Source organism: Lonchura striata, chromosome Z (genome assembly GCF_050655825.1).
Source record: "Lonchura striata isolate lonStrDom1 chromosome Z, ASM5065582v1, whole genome shotgun sequence".
In the NCBI taxonomy this organism is placed as follows: domain Eukaryota; kingdom Metazoa; phylum Chordata; class Aves; order Passeriformes; family Estrildidae; genus Lonchura; species Lonchura striata.
This window is the reverse complement of record NC_140740.1, coordinates 65341273-65358220: the sequence shown is the minus strand read 5'-3', so window position 1 is coordinate 65358220 and position 16948 is coordinate 65341273. Positions and strand designations below refer to the sequence as shown.

Genomic DNA, 16948 nt, shown 5'->3' with positions numbered 1-16948 from the left:
GTGAAACTTTAACTTCTTGTATAAAATATAAAAATGCATGATCAGAAAATTTCAGGGAATTTAACTCCAGGAGATATATTTCAGATGTGTTTTCTCCTCTATGGGTTAAGTTCTCATGTGGGACTAAGTTGTGTAAAAATGGGTATGGTCTGGTATCCTGTGAGTTACTTTACTTAAAGAGCCTTCCAGAGAAGGTGGGGCTGTATGAGGCTCTTAGATTTTATTTCTTAAGGACACCATGATACTTTTTTCGAGTTTTCTACCTAGAAAAGTGTAAAGATATGACTATATTTGGTTTGATGCTAATAAGAACATCTAAGGTAATTATCAGACAGTAAAAGTAGTTTCATTCCTCAAGTCTACTAGTTCTATTAAATTCAAGACAGGGAAAGATGAAGATGATACTTTGAAAATTATGTAGATGTTACTTCTTAATGAAGTCCTTTGAATAAAAGTATTCATAAATCTTATTTTTTTTTCTTTTTGCCTTTTATCAACCTTTATACAGGAAGCAAATCAATTTGCTTCAGTAAAACCTTGCCAGTTAGTAACTAAGAAAAACTCAGGACAATTTATTCAGCCGGGTGCGCAGCTCTGAGTTTAAATCACCTGGTAACATGGTGGAAACACCACTTTTGTGACATAGTATTTGACTGTATTTTCTTCTCCTTGCTGCTGACTTGTTTCTCAATATATGCAGACAAGTAATGACTGTGTCGTCTCTGCTTTCCTAAAATATAATAGCTGCTAAAATAGTGTGTCATGTAGATGTCTTTAAATGTCTGCCATCCTGTAATTTCTGCATTTATCTTCTGCACGGTAACAGAAAGAGAGACATAAAAAGAGACTAGCCCATTTTTTTCTTTTGCACTGTGGCTTTGGATTTACCCACAAAAGTCACAAAGTCAGTGTGTGTATCTTTTATCTTTGCATTCTCATACTCAGGTCAAGTGTATTCCAGTACTTGGAAACATGTTTGATTGTTGGAACCTGGGTCATTTCAAGAGATGTAGTGTTGAGTATAGAATTATTTAAATTGCCCAAATGAAGTTATTTGAAATCTGCTACTAGCTACCTCTATCTGTTGCTTTATTCAGACACAGGTAACAAAGAACCCCAGCTGATGGGAAAAACTTCTTTTTAGCACTTAATATCAGAATCTATTAGTAGCATGCTCCTGATTTTTATATCCAAGAGCAAACGAAATCATCCATTTTTCCCCCACTTTCCCACTTGGAAAAATAGTGGGATGACAGTAATTCATTTTGAAATTCTATTTGGACATCCTATTTGGCTGTCATCCACAGTACCTCTAAAAAGAGGTACTTTTACCACTTTCTGCAAAGAAAAACATAGACAGAAATAATACTAATGAAATTCCTCATTATATAACACAATGTGGTGATACAGTTAAAACATTAGGGAATACAGCAAGGTTTATCTGCTAGAAAAGTAATTTTAATTGCTTATACAGCTAAGCATGCACTTCCTTGTAGTTCCTGAGAACTACAGAAAAACCTTTTGGACTTTTTGTCCTTAATTTTTAAATTTTGCAGGTTATTTGTTGTTGTTTGTTTGCTTGTTATTTGGTTGGTTTTGGTTTTGTTCGCCTGTTTGTTTGTTTTTTTAAAGGGGAAGTGGAGACATAGTTATTTCCTTGGGCTTTTTGTTCAGACACTAATAATAGTTGAAAAGCAAGGGAGAAATAGACATTTTTACTGCAGTGTTGTGAAGTTTAAAAATGTAAAACATCCTAGTATCATCTGATACAGTCTTTTCTAGTCTCCTTTGAGATCCAGGCTTTCTACCATTTAGAGACTTTGATAAATATTTATTTTGAATTAAGAAAAAGGAAGAAAAAGTCTGAAACATTAAGGTTACTCCAGAACAGATCTCTGCGCTGTACAATAAGAAACTTTTTGCCATAGCTACTCTGTTAGGAGGGAACATGACTTACCATACTTGTAAGTTATATTAGAGGATCCATCACTTGTTATGAAGTAATTAATATTTTTGGACTAAAAAATTGAGTGTGGTTTTGAGATATTTAGAGTTTTATCCAGCAAAATAAAAATGTGCTATGGAGAAAGTGATACAGAGTTTATTGCTTGGCTGATGGCAATATTTCTGCAAATAAAAAATAAATTGAATAAAAATGTTGTAACTCACAGTAAATTATTGTCTCACTACAAACTAGCGTGTTTTGTCTCACAAAAAGCTTTCAAGTTTTTTTGTTAGCTGCTATATTGAGCAGACAACAGCTGCTAGCTGAGATGCATATAGGTCTGTACTTACGCTCGTAGTGAGTCATTCTGATTATGCTTACCCTTGGGTTGATTAAAATAAATCATCTCACCTATTCATTCCTGTATCTGACACTCATCTGCTTCATTTCTTCAGTCTGAATTTCTCACTAGAAGAGACATTGTAATGGCCTCATAGCAATGAATCTTCTTAAATTGTTATATTTTTAATTTCAAGGTTTAAATGCTTATAATTCTTTCTCCATCTAAGTTTTCTCCATCTAAATTATTTTACCATCTAAGATGGTAAAAAATCTGCTTTTCAAACTGCTAATATGAACAAAATGTCCATTTAAGCATAAGGTTTGACTAAAATTTAGGATTCTTAGCAATTTTATAATACACAATGGTTTATAATACAAATTCAGTGGGATCTGAAGTAATAGATACTCTGGATATTTTGGTACTGAGGAATAAGAACAGAAAAAACCCTGTCTCAATGACTAGGCTGGTTCCTCTTTGGTTTTTCCCCATCTGTTTGGATGTAGTTTGCACTAGTCTTGGTCATAACTTCTTTTGGGTGAAATCATGTCACTTTTGCTTCTTCCAGTCAGAAGATGAGTCAGCCACAGTTGCCTGACAGTTGATGTTTGGGTACTTCTTAGAATAAGGTCAGTCTTATTTTCTTTGACTGAAGAGCTTGTGCTCAGGCATTGATGAGCACAAAGATCACTAATGAAAAGAGCCATCTGTTATTTTTCATTTGAGGCAGATCAGGGATAAACAGATGATTAACTTATAAGCCAGTTTTGTTTCTGAACAGGTTTATCCTTCTCTGAGTGTATGGAAGCATCTTGAAATTCTCTATATAATGTAACTTCTTTGCTAGATTTTGTGAAGGTGCTGCATGTCAGTATTAGGAGATGCTTACAGTGTAGTTGTAGTTTGACTTTGTAAGGTAGCTAAAATTGTCTTTCATAGTTTGGATTTTTTAACATCCTAAAAGCAGTGATTTTTCTTACTTAAAAGTATTAGACTTATTTTGATACATTCAGACAGAAAGTCTTTTCCAGTACACACGTATGTAGGTACTGTTACATGTTTTGAAGATCATTTACCTTGCAGCTATATCTGAAAGCAGGTGTAGCAGTAAGCTGTCTCTAAACTTTCAAAATTTAAATCCTGAAAAATTATATTCTGCCTACTCCTGGGCAAGAATGCCTGCAAAATTTTACTGCTTTTAAAACCTTGTCTCACCTAGTCTTTAGTTTATTGACTACAGACTGTCAATAACTTTGGTTCTGTTTCTACAACCAACCAGCTGAATTTTAAACTTTGGGCAATTTAGTAGTTGAGCACTTTGGTTATAATTCAGAAGAACAGAGGTTAAAAAACTTGACTCTTATCTATCTGAGTTAGTCAATGCTTCATGCCTTCCATGCAGTAAGAAGATTTGGTCTCACACACAACTAGAGAATGTTATCTCTCTTTTTGTAGTGGATTCTTTGTACACTTCTCTTGCCAGGACATAAAGTACTCATTCAGAAAATGAGAGAATTCTTCTTAGGACTAGTAATGTTCATCGTCTGTGCCTCCTGTTTTTGTTAGCAGTCTTTCAGTCACCAGAGTGTGAATATTATACTTTATTTCTGAATCAGATCTTACAAACAAGTGATCTTTTGAGTGACTGGAAACATGGCTGTGAAATGTAATCTTCTCCTACCTGGTTTCTCCATACTGGATTTGGAAGATTTGTCTAGGGACTGAGTAGGGCAGTGAGTCAGCATTTGTAAGATCTCTGCCTTAAGCTATTTTACTGCCATATAAGTTTTGTTATACCAAATTTTAATTTAATGCTAACGAAGACTCTGCAAAGGGTCTTAAGAGTTAGTGTTATAATTAAAAACCTAACATAAACTACAGATGTGCGCAGTTACTGAAATTTGTTTTCTGTACTCCCTTCCCTTAAGCTGAGGGTTTAGAAAGCTGCAAATGGAACAAAATCCTGACTGTAGGTGGAAGGTGACATGTGGGAAGAACAAACAAAAAACTATAGTTTGAAAATTGAGCTTACTCTGGTGGGTGTTAGTGGAGCTTCAAATGGTCTCCAGATCTGTGAATCACTACATTTTCTTCTTCAGTAAACCATAATAAATAATTCATTTCACAGGACACTAGGACCTGCTGGTATCTGTAGGGGTAAAGCAAGCAGGTTTTAGTAGCAAATGCTGTAAGAAAGGGAGGATTGGGGTAGGGGAAAGGAAATGTAATGTTTTGGCTTCCTCACAACAATATTATATGCTGACTGTGTCCTAGGCCAGCTGGCTATAGTTAAGCCTGTGCATTGAGAGCAATTGTGTCAAACATGTTCTGGAGACATCTGCTGCAGGACAGTGGGACATGAAGGGAAGTCAGTTTGCAGAATATGCATCAGTGTGTCCAGATCCTGTGACTCAAAAAGTACCCCGTTGGACAAACAGTCAAGCAAGGAATATATATATATCTTTCCTATGCTCTTTTATCATGCTAGTGTAGCAAGGCCTCAGAAGTAGAACTCAGCTTCTTTTCCTGAGAGGAAAGTGTGTAACATAGGATCTGCTGAGTCTTAACTTCACTCACACTTTGCTTTACCTGAAAGTATTTCCTGTATTTTCCACTGCTTCTGTGAATATTTGTGCATGCAAAGTTCTAGAAATCATGTGCAGTAATTTTTGTAAAGGCTGTTTTTAAAAAATGAGGAGAAACATGAAGAAAATGGCATCAAAGGAGAGTGGGAGATTTAATTGAGCCACTACTCTTTCATAGAACAGTATCACTTTTCTCCTACAGTGCCTTCTGTGACAGTGTCTAAAAGATTTTTATCTCTTTTCAAAGATGAGGAAACTGAGGCAATGGTATAGGCTATTTATTTGGCCCTCCTGTGCATCATTTGTATGGGATGTGCATTTTAAATGAGTAAAATCAAAAGCTATTTTGTTGATGCTTTTAGTGGAAAAATGGGTCATGCAGACCTCTCTAAGGATTTTGGACACAACCTCACTGAGATTAATTTATGTGTATGTAGAATACTCTAATAAACATGGTTTACATAGCAAAGGTACATCATTACTACTGATGTGCAGGCAGAGAAAATGCTTCACATGTAGTTATTGCTTTTACAGTTTCATCCGTAGAGTTAAAAAGCAGAATAGGTTAATGACATAAAGACTACTAGCATGCTAGTTTTACCCTCCTGGACTTGTGAAGACCTTAACAGGGAAATTGATGTTGCTAATAATGTTTCAACCTTCAGTTTAAAGAGACTGTATATAGCGGAAGAAAGAGAAGTACTCCTACTAGTTCTTGGTTTTGTTAAAAAAATGAGCTTTTCCATTCTGATACTGCTGTCATGGTCACACAGACAACCTGCACATTTATCACTGTTTCAGTTAAGCTGCATAAACTTAGCACCAAACAGAATCACTCTAACAGAAGTTTTATTTAAAGAGTACCGTGGGCCTGATAAATTCTGTTTTCAGAGGAATGGGACAGACATAAGAATACAAGTGGAGGTGTGATTATCTGACAGTTATTTACATCTGTATTAGTCAAAATCCCTGGTAAAATGTCCAATCGTGCTTGTTCCTTTCCAAATGAACAGACTTTACATGTAAGTGAACAGCTTGAGTTAAGAACATCAAGCTGCTAATTAAATTCTGCAATAGTTTTCACATTTATTTCATTTAATTACACAGTGAATGTAATCCTAAGTATCTTCCAAGAAGGAAACTGTACTTTGGGAAACTTCATATCCCTGACAGAACCAGAGCAATAAATGGTTCTTGATATCCATCTCCCCACCTGCTTTAAAAAAATTGCATTTGCAAGTACCTGACCTTACATTTGATTATTTATGTATCATCCATAACAAACAGAAGCAATAAAATGTGTCCAACTTGGATGATTCTTCATAATATTTACAAATTCTGAACCTGGTTCCTATGTTAAAACTTTCTAAATATAACCATTCAACAAGTGAAAGGAGGACCACTCTCTTTTCTGTGGTTTTTCTTTGTGATCATGAACTGGATCAATGAGATTGAAATTAACGAATAGGTGGCACTGAGAACTCATTAAGAAATCAGTCTCTTTGAAATTTAACAGGAGTAATGTCCAACCCCTTACAGATTGTGCCACTTGAGGACAGTAATTACAGACTATGATCATAGGAATTACCTTATGATGAAGACATATTGCTGTGTAATTGAAGACTGTGTCTCTCTTTCTTAAGATCAATGGAGAGTATCAGCACCCGTTACCAGAAACTAAATTTCCACTTGTTATTTAAAGATACCAAATATTCCAAAACAAGTCTGTTATTTAAAGAGACCAAGTATTCCAAAACAAGTCTGTTGAGTAATTTTATCACATGGAATATCACAGGAGAGCATGGTACGAAGATAAAGTTATGCAGACAGGGAGTCCTGGTAAGTATTCAGTTTCTTTTGGATCTGTCTTTAGCAGAAAGATTTCTTCTGTTTCTTTTCAAGTAAAAATTAAAATACCTATTTTCTGAAAAACATTAAGGACTAGTAAGGGGTGCTTTTTCCCCATCTTGCTGTTATAGCTTGTGTCCTCAGAGTATTTGTTTTTCCCTTGTTGCACTGTATTTTGAGTGTGTTATTCCAGAATAAAAGGAAATTTATGGGAAGTTTGAAAAGCATCTTCTGTCTCATCTTTAAAATGTAACCAAGTAGATATGGAAAGAATATCTGCTATTGTGGTGTTGTACTATATATCATAAATTAATTATATTTGTACTTCATGCACTGGCTTCCATTATGGCTGGCTACTATAATGAATGGCATGCTTCCATATGAATCCATTAAGAAGGAATAACTGTGAAATAGGTATTTTGTCATTCATCCTTCAGAAAGGAGATCACGACATCAGATCTCCTTGAGCAAGACATCCTTGGGAGCTGTATCACACCAGTATAAGTACAGTCTTTCTACAGCTGCAAAGCACAGTGCCCTACACCTGCAGGCTGCAGATGACTTACCTAGATGGCCAAGACACATTTTAATACGTATTTCAAATGGCTGGCTGGCTGAAAACTCAGCTGAACAGCAATTGGCATCCTTGATGCTGACTCAGTTTAAATGAGGAGGACAGCAGTTTTCCTGGGCTGAATGTCACTAGATTCTGCTCCTGGCCGTGAGTTCCAGCTGCTTCATCACTTTGCTTTGTTGTGGGATTTTTCCTTTAATGAGGAAGGGGACCATGGCCAAAATGATCTCTTTCTGAGACAGTTTGCCTCAGTTGAATTCTTGACATTTTTAATAGAAGATAATGTAGTTGTATATAATAGCAAGAAAATGCACATTTCGTGGAGTAACTGCAGATCTACCCGCACCTTTACCACCAATAATAGCCAATATGAATTGGCACATTTTTGTCCAGATTAGTTGCATCTGGAAAGAAAACCTATTTGGTTGATAGTGCTTCCTATCAGGACGTTCACAGCTATTTAGGATGTAAACTCATCTTAGTGGGTTAATTTATGTGTCCTGAAGATGTGGGTTTGGTTTTCGGTGCCTTGTTCATATTTGTTCTGGTGGTATCCTGAGAATGACAGCATCTCTATGTTGATATGGTCTTAGCGGATTTAAAAAGCAGTTAAGATTTTAGTGCTGCAGTAGGACATTTGGGACCCGTAATGCACTTCACAGTAGCACTGAAGCCAGACAGTCTAATGGGACATTGCAGTGCAGTTACTCTCACTAGGACCAGATGGAGCTGCATGGTCACACTGCAATTGCCAAGGGTAACTGCAGTAAATCCAAATTCAATCTTTGGAGGCCTGAGTTCCGTATCTCAGTATTCCTATGGGGTGTCTGGACCCAGTTTCTCTGCTGTCCTCTTCCTCCTGTGAGCTGTCACTCATTTCCTGTGCTCTATATTCTTACAAAATAATGCTTTAACTCACTATTACAGTCTTTCAATAGTATCTAAAGGTATTTTGCACTGATTTGAAGAGCAATACCAAATCATTTAAGATAATGAATGAACGTTGCACAGTGCTGTTGAAGTTGTGAAGAACATCATAGGTCAAAAAGAACTTTGCTTTGTACCCTTTGCCTTCATCCAAAGTCAGGAGTAGCAGTTGAAGTTAGCGCTTGGGATTCTCATTTGCTGTTTGCATCAGGAGCATTTATAAGGCTAGCTTTTGTTAAAGCTGATCAATCTGAAGCAAGATGTATGCTGAGCAGGCTACTCTTTTGATACAGTATCAGTTGATACAGGTATCAACTGCAACATCCTAATCAGAAATTAATATATACAAGTATTAAAATTTATCAAGATATAAGATGCTAAGAGTCTTAAACCAATGAATAAATAAACCTTTACTGTGCCTTTACTTAGCATGTCTCTTTTTCTGTGCTTTGGGCATTGTCCCCTAAACCAGAAGAAAACAGAACAAGAAAGGAAACATAACTTCTTCATGGAATATTTTCAAGCCTCCACAGCTTATAAAAACAACTAGTACAAACACTTTATAAAAAGCATATTGCATTATCTGGTTAATAATTCCATTAATCATATAATTAATCATATTCAGAAGTGCAGCTTGCTTTTCAGCCCTTTAATGGTGAAGTTAGATGGTTCTGTAAAGACCTTCCTGTAAAGTCCAACATACATCTACCAAACCTAACAAAACCTTGACCTCAAGTGATTTGTTTTCACCTCAAAATATCAATCTTCTTTTTTGAGTAGTAGCTCTCTGGCTTTTCTGCATGTCAATATTCAATATCTCTCTAAAAAAAAGAATGGTTACTGCAGATGTCTAGCAGCCATAATATCCTAGTATGTTTCAAAGATTGGTAGTTTTGTGCTGCAAGCAACATCCATTGAGTAATAATTATGTATATAAACTTACTGCAAATTATATATATGTATAGTTACAGATCCACAATATTTCTGGAACATACTCTCTTTTAAAAAAGGCTTGTTTTGGTTTGGTTTAAATAATTGTAACTTAGCTAATTTAAAATCCCATTAAATGTTACAAATACTGCAGCCACATATGGTACACAGACTCTTCTTAGAGCTAGATAATCTTTTTGATTTTGGTTTGGAAAACACTGCAGAGAAGAAATGTCTTTATTTTCCTTTGATACACAAAGATAGCCCCCCAAAACTCACAGAAATGCTTCTGCACAGCTCTTATTGTTCTGTGGAACATACCTTCAGCAGGTAAGGCAAGGGAAAATTTTAGCAAGGAACAAGAATAAAATAGCATAAATAGTAACCAGCCTAACCAAAAAAGTGGGTTTAGGTTTTCTCCAGCTGTGACTTTGTTGGAGTTCAACTGATGCAGAAATAGTACAACTGAAATGGGTATCACAAGAGATGGAGTCTCACAGAACTTCAGGTGGGAATTGAACTCTTAGATTCTAAACTCTAATTTTACTGACTGTGGATGTGCTAATATCTTTAAGAGGAAGAAATGTGCATTGAAAAGAGTTGAAGGTAAATTAGGGTCAAGACTTAGGATAGAGTAACGTACCTCAGTGCTGTATTGAGTAGCAAGCTTTTACATATTCCATTAAAAGGTAGGCTTCAAAATTGGCAGTTCCATAAGGGAGACATCCCCATGACTCATCTTGCATAAGGAGAGCTGAGTCCTCGTGCCAAAAATAGAACAAAGTACTCCCATTCTATGAAGTGAATGCAACATAGTTGAGAAAATATAATTTTTTCCTTTTTTTTTTGCCCTTTAGCTTTATTTTAGTTATGATTTTGTTGCTCTTAATTAAGCAAGATTTTCACAAACTCATAAAGTCTCAACATGGCATTAAAAAAAAAAAAAAATCAATCAGATGTTCTTGTATGTGTAAGAAATTGTTAGCTCAACCAGATCATTCAGTACCAACTATTTTAATTGTGATAATTTTAAATTTAGAGGGCATCTTATTAAAAATGGACATCAATTGCCTTATGTTCCATCATGATTTTAGAAACTCTATCTTTTTAAAGACATTAAGGAGTGCTTTTGTTATATGCATGGGAAAATAATCCAAGTAAGTTTTTTATATTGTATGACTGTAAATGGTTTAGATTTTAAAAAAAGTAATATTTTGACTATATATTTTCATAGCACCATACCCAAAGATGTATTTTTATCTCTTATATATTTTGTCATAATACTATTTTTAAGCATAAGATGTTAGTCATAAGAAGTCAAGACTTTTGAAGTAGCCGTAGCCATGACAACCTTCACTCTTAGGGGTGCAGTACAGGGTTTGTCACTGTGTGGCTGGACGTACACTGCATGTGACTGGATGAAATATTGCTATGTACAGTAAAATTACTTATGACTTCATTAAAAACTACTTTTTCTAGGTCATGCAACAAATTAGCCGCAAGCTGCAATTCAAGAAATTAGTTGTCACTGCTCTGCTTGTTCCATCAAACAGCGATAAAGACTCTCTTGTGCAAGCAAGGACTATTAAACAGGGCATGTTTTGTGAATTATTCTTTTTATTTCATTCTATTTTCAGTTTTCCTCTCACATTCTGCTTACTTTTCTTTATTTCCTCCCTTTGTTTTGCTTATTTCTCAGTTTTTTGGTTTTTTTTTTATTTTCTGTTTCTCTGTTTTCTACTCTTGATCATCTTTTGTACTGGTGAATTTGTAAAACAAGTAAATAGACCTTTTTTTTTTAGCTTGCTTGGAAGATGCACATGTTTTTAATCTCATCTGAGTTGTACTGATCTTTAACTGCATAATTCTCACTGCAGCCAGTTGGAATAATTGAGATGTCTTGTAATAACTATCTTTAAGCATTTCAGAATTAAAATACAACGTGTTTTCTGAAGATGTGTTTTTCCTGAGGACATGTGGGGCTCACCAAGGCAATATTTAGATGAGTGATGTTCTCTTGAGCATCATAAGTATTCAGCAATGCAGTTAGAGATATCTGAGTGAAAATCTGAAGCTGTTGTCACTACTAATCTATTGCAAAAAAAAAAAAAAAAAATTGTGAGCAGGGTTTAAGCTTTGTAAATAACAGCAAAGGTGTTTATGATAATGTGTGCTTGTCAATGTATAAATACCAGACTAAAATAATATCCAAACTGTATATAGCAAACACTGAAAAAATAGGCTTTTCTACAGAGATTTCATCAAAATAAATTCAAACATGTTTTTTTAGCTCTCAGGTAACAATTAATATGGTGGAAAATTATATTATGAAGAATTTAATCTTTATGCAAGTTACGCTTTTGTTGTAAGACGGTTCTGTAGAGATTGCACAGTAGAGCTAAAAAAAGGAAAACCCAAGGGTTTTTTAAAGTAATGCTACCCATTCTATATAATGAATGAGAAAATGGTAATGAAACTGCAACTAGTTCAAAAATAAAAAAAGTTTATATACCTTAGTGATATATGCAGAAAGCATATTAGGAGCTAAATTTAAGTTACTTAGAAAGTCTAATTCTGCCATTTCATGTATTTCTGAATGCATCTATAAAACTTGCCTTACCTTCAAAATAATTTTATGCATGTGATTTAGTTGATGTTTTTATGTCTCTAAAATACAGTTACATAGATAGTATTTTAACAATAAATATAGAGACAGTATTTCAGATATAATTTTAGGTTGCAAATAACTTATTAGAAATACAATTTATTATTAAAGATACATTCATTATGGTTACATACTATTATAAGCTTACAAACTCTTATCAGTTTAAAATATTTATTTCATTTAAACATATATATAAAATCAAAGAATTAATATCTTCAAGTTAAGACAACTGCTGTGTTATTTCTCTGAATGTTAAGGAATTTTTATTTTTCAGACGGACAATTAGAACAAAGCTAGTCTAGATATTTTATAGAGTTGCTTGGGAATGAAATAGGAAAAAATAGTATCCAGGCAACGCCACCTTAATAATTTTACAACATTGTTGCAGTGTGTTGCAACTGGCTTCATCCATCGTGCCCAGGGAGGGTGCAGCTGCTGGCACCAGGCATGGGAACAGTCTCCATTTCAGAAACCTTGAGAATCCATTTATTACCCGCAGGAAGAGGGAGGGATGGAGAAGAAAGACCAGGCAAAGGCAGGGTCATGGGGTTTTATAGGGTATTGCAGGGCTAGAGTTAAGGTTCGGGTAAAGGGAGGAGTTATTAAACAAGACAAGAGGGGTAGAGATCAAATTCCTGTCTCTTAGGAACAGGGGCATTCCACAAACATCTTAGATACACTTATTCAGTATTGAAACCAATTTCTGTTCAAAAAATAACTTATATAAAGTACTTGTTTTGTATGCTGTTTATGTGTCTGGATTTCTGGTAAATATGGGAGTTCCTCAGCTAGCAAGAAGATAACAATTAGATCACTTGTGCCTGTATTTTCACAGGTGTGCACATCAAACTTCACTGTGTAAAGTGAGATGTTTTGACAGGCAATGACCTCTGTATATGAATGTAAATATTACATTGGATTTCAAACAGCAGGAGGAGGTAGTGTAAAAACTGTCCTCCCTTTTAAGGATCTGGTGGCACCTGCTTTTTGAGGAAACCAGTGTAAGGATGTTCTATTTTTTTCTCTGTTGAGGTAGCAGGGACCTGGGGTCTCCTGTCCTTGAGCCTGTGCATGGTGACCCTGACTGCTAAGAGGGAGGATGGTGGGGCGTTTGCTCTAGTCCTCAGAAACAGTCTTGGAGGGCAGGGGGCAGGGTAGTAATGTACTATGGGCTATGACATTTAATAAAGTTATATGTGCTAAGCAAAATACTTGGGAAATGCCAGACAGGAAGGGACAAAGAATTTGGAGAAGAGTTAGGTTTCACATTATGTAGCGTGGGGATGGATTTGGCATGGGAGCTCTTCCCCACAAGGGAAATGAAGGAGACTCTGGCAATTTAGGGTGATGGTATCCAGTACCAACTTCTCCTTTGACCTGGTCAGTTTGGTCTCTAATGCAAAGAATCACAGAAGCAACAATCTTGATTGTGATCCAGCATCTTCCACCAGTTTGCTTTTCATTTTTGTTCATTTGAACAAATTAAGAGATAAATCTGGTCCCAGCAGAGCTTCTTGTGATCAGCACAGAATATTCTTATGCATAGGCCAGTTACATGCTGCATATTTGTATCTCAAATGGCCCTGCAAGCAAACTGATCAATCAGATGATAATAGTGGTGCATCTGGTGTATTAAATTATGTAATAACCCCTACTTCTGTGCTGAACTTGGACATAAGCATGTATATTTGACTTTTTACATTCAGGACAGATCAGTAATTTCAGTATTTGAAGAAAATCTTCTCTAAGGTATACAGTACTTGAACTTATGGAAGGTGAGCATGGACTACGGTCACTCGAAAAGGTGATAGTTCGGGTTTTCTTTTGACTTGTGGCACGTGTGACTACTCTGTTCCATTCTCTTGGCATTTGAACTTACCAGAAAATCAGTGATAGCCCATGTCTAAATGTATCTGTGATAGAAGGATTACAATTGCAATATTCCAATATTACAGTTTGTCAGGACTACCCACTTTTTGTGTTTCTTCTGAAACACTTTGATAAAGTGATATATTCTTTTTTTTTTTATTTATTTACAAGGCTGTCCCTTGGATTTGGATGTGGTAGTTTTAATTTTTTTTTTCTAAACTATAAATCCAGCTGAACCAGCATAAAAGAAACCTGTTTTATAAGCTAAACAGAACATTAATCTGGAATGCAAAATGTGGAGAAGGATAAGTATAGGAATACATTGACATCCTATGCTTTGTGGTGGTAAAAAGTTCATTATTTCTTGAAAGGAATACTGTGGGGTTTTTTTTGTTTGTTGATTGTTTTTTTTAGCCTTTATTTTTGGTTGTTGTTGTTTTCAGTTAATTTCTTGAAATAAAATGCTCTGAAATTTTTCTAAATGGCTCAGGAAGCTTATTAAACAGCCTAGAACAATGCTGGGATACAACAGTGTGAAAAAACTTGCTCATAAATAAATTATATTTACTGACAGGAAGTCAGTGTACTTCTTTGGTAATGATTCTAGCATGATAATGGAAGGTATGCTGTAGTTCTTAAAGGATACTGGAATTTTTTTTTTTTTTTTTTTATAGCTGCTTGAGAATACCTTACTTTATAAGAATTCTTTATTTTGGAAGAATTTATCTGTGTCTTAACTCTTGTGTGAAATATTTTTTTCAATTTCCACCTCATTAAATGCTTATAACAAATCTACACAGTACATTTAAAACACAAATGATTTATTAATGATCCATTAATGACTTCTATGTAAAAGCTGGTAAACCTTTTTCATGGCACAGCTGGTAAGGTTGAAGTTGCATGTCTATATAGACATATGCTGTGTGCTGCACATAGCAATCCCATGTTATTTATTTTTAATTATTCAGAGAATAAAAGAAAGGCAGTGGAGCTGTTGAAGGGTCTGGAGCACAAGTCCTGTGAGGAGTGGCTGGGAGAGCTGGGGATGTTTAGCCTGGAGAGGAGGCAGCTCAGGGAAAACCTTATTGCTCTCTACAACTGCCTGAAAGGAGGCTGTGGTGAGGTGAGGGTCAGCCTCTTCTCCCGGGCAACCAGAGGCAGGGCAAGAGAAAACTGCCTTAAGTTGCACCAGAAGAGGTTTGGATTGGATACTAGGAAAAGCCTGATCACAGAAAGGATGAACAGCATTAAAAAAGTCTGCCTGGGTTGAATCACTATCCCCAGAAGTGTTCAAAAATCATGTCGATGTGGTACTTAGGGACATGGTGTAGTGGTGGGCTTGGCAGAGCCAAGTTAACTGGTTTGGACTTGATTGTGGTATTTCTTCCAACCTAATCAAATCTATGATTCTAAGATTACCTGTGAAGATGTATTTTTAGTAGCAATTTACCTAAAAGCATGGAAAAATGCTGATAAAAGAAGCTATTCAAAACTCAAAATTGACTTGTGGTTATCTGTGTCTGCCTTCTCACTGTTTTGAAGCATCTGTCCTGGGACAGACAACGTTTGCTTCAGAGACTCCCAGCACCCACCTACCATCTCTGCAGCATTGCACTGCACTGTGTAGGAGACACATCACATGAGATTCAGGCCTGCTGGATTAATTCTCAACCTCCATGGGCCACATTCTTGTTTTGCAATGTGTAGAGCTCTAGAGCAAGAGCTTACTGGATTCTATATGTTTTATCAGATAGCCTACTTGTGACATGTATGACTCCTATGAAACCATGCAAAGTTATGAGGGAGTTGTGGGACCTCCATCACTGATAATATCATAAGACAATGATTTCATCTTAAAGAGAATTCAAAACTTCAGCAGAAAAGAAAACAAACCTGACTTGCTGTTCTTGGTGAGGAGCTGATGAGCTCTGTTATGTATAACTGGGGCTTTTGGAAGTCCCTCTGAGCCTTGGAAATACTGAATTGCAGTAGCAAATCTGAGAAATAGCAGGCTGTCAAATCACTGTCTCAGGACAGTGCCAAATAGGCACCACAGCTTGAAAGCATTCTGCATTTGATTGAAGTGCTCTGCTCAATGCTATTCTAGAGAGCTATGAAAAAGCAGATACTTCCTGCAGAAAACAAAGCAGAATTTAATACCTCTTTAGGGCTCAGAATTCAGCATCCCTGTTATCTAAGTCAGAAATGTTTTATAAGGTGAGAACAAGGACTGAAAGTTTATTGAAGCAAGAATCTATTTGATATAAAGAAAAGATTATTAAAGACTAAAAGGCTGTACTATAAAGAAACAAAAAAATGCTTGTCTGTTTCAGCTTTTATGTTATCAGCAGTCACAGTGGGTCTCTGTAAGCAGAATAACTACATTCTGTATATAATGTGATCATACTTATTTCTCTTTCTCAGATAGTGGTAGGAATAAAATTGAGTTATGTTTCTGATTTTGTGCTTCAGAAAAACACAAAGGATTTCATTCTTACACTGATATGGAAGCAATATTAATTTACAGTATGTAGAGGAAGAAAATATGGAAAATTGTTATAAGTTGAATTGAAGCTTACATGTTTGAAGAAAGTACTTCAGGAAGGCTATGTTATGAGATGATTTTGTGTTCTGTAAACTGGGTGTAGAACAAACCAATTAATGTAACCTAGGATGACATATGATCTGTGAATATATTGTTATATGAGTGATTGAGGTAGTTAAAGGACTTGTCTCAAGGTACTTAAATAACTCAGTACCAGTTAACAGAGTTTGATCTATAAGTCACTAGCTTGTATCAAGATGAATTGTGTAAGTGGAGCTAAAAGTAAAAAGGCTCCTGGTCTGCTGCAGAGCAGTTCACTATCCTGCTTTAAAACAAAACTGACCATGTTCAGGAAATTAGTCTTCTAACTCCAAGGGATGTTGCTGTGAACACTGACATAGCATCTTATAAACAAACTTCAGCTGTTACCAGTCCAGGAATTCATGGCCCCAGAAAAAAACAAAACAGTTTTTCTGACAATTTATATAAATTTTCAATTAAATAATTACAAAGTGGTGTTTCTAATGGGTTTAGTATCTCTGGAATTGTATGTTCTGCTGTGTCAAAAATATTCAGTACAGGGTTTTGCCTGGGCTTTGTTAGAAATAGAATGAGGTAGTGTAGTATAATTTCATGGCTACTTGTGGCATGAATTTGTTTTGCATGATAAATTAATGTACAATTATATCAATAACTTGATTCAAAATTTACAAAACAAGG

At 35.6% G+C, this 16948-nt stretch overlaps 1 protein-coding gene and 1 long non-coding RNA gene across 2 annotated transcripts in view; both read left to right on the top strand.

Moving 5' to 3' along the window:
- SH3GL2 (SH3 domain containing GRB2 like 2, endophilin A1) overlaps positions 1-16948 on the top strand; it is a 90853-nt gene that overhangs the window by 27669 nt on the left and 46236 nt on the right. The gene's annotated exons all lie outside the window — the stretch shown is intronic.
- LOC146763869 (uncharacterized) overlaps positions 1-16948 on the top strand; it is a 60499-nt gene that overhangs the window by 27407 nt on the left and 16144 nt on the right. The window contains exon 2 of the long non-coding RNA XR_014951251.1: positions 1-16948. This exon is cut by the window's left edge and continues 11686 nt beyond it; it is cut by the window's right edge and continues 16144 nt beyond it. This is a non-coding gene — a long non-coding RNA (uncharacterized LOC146763869).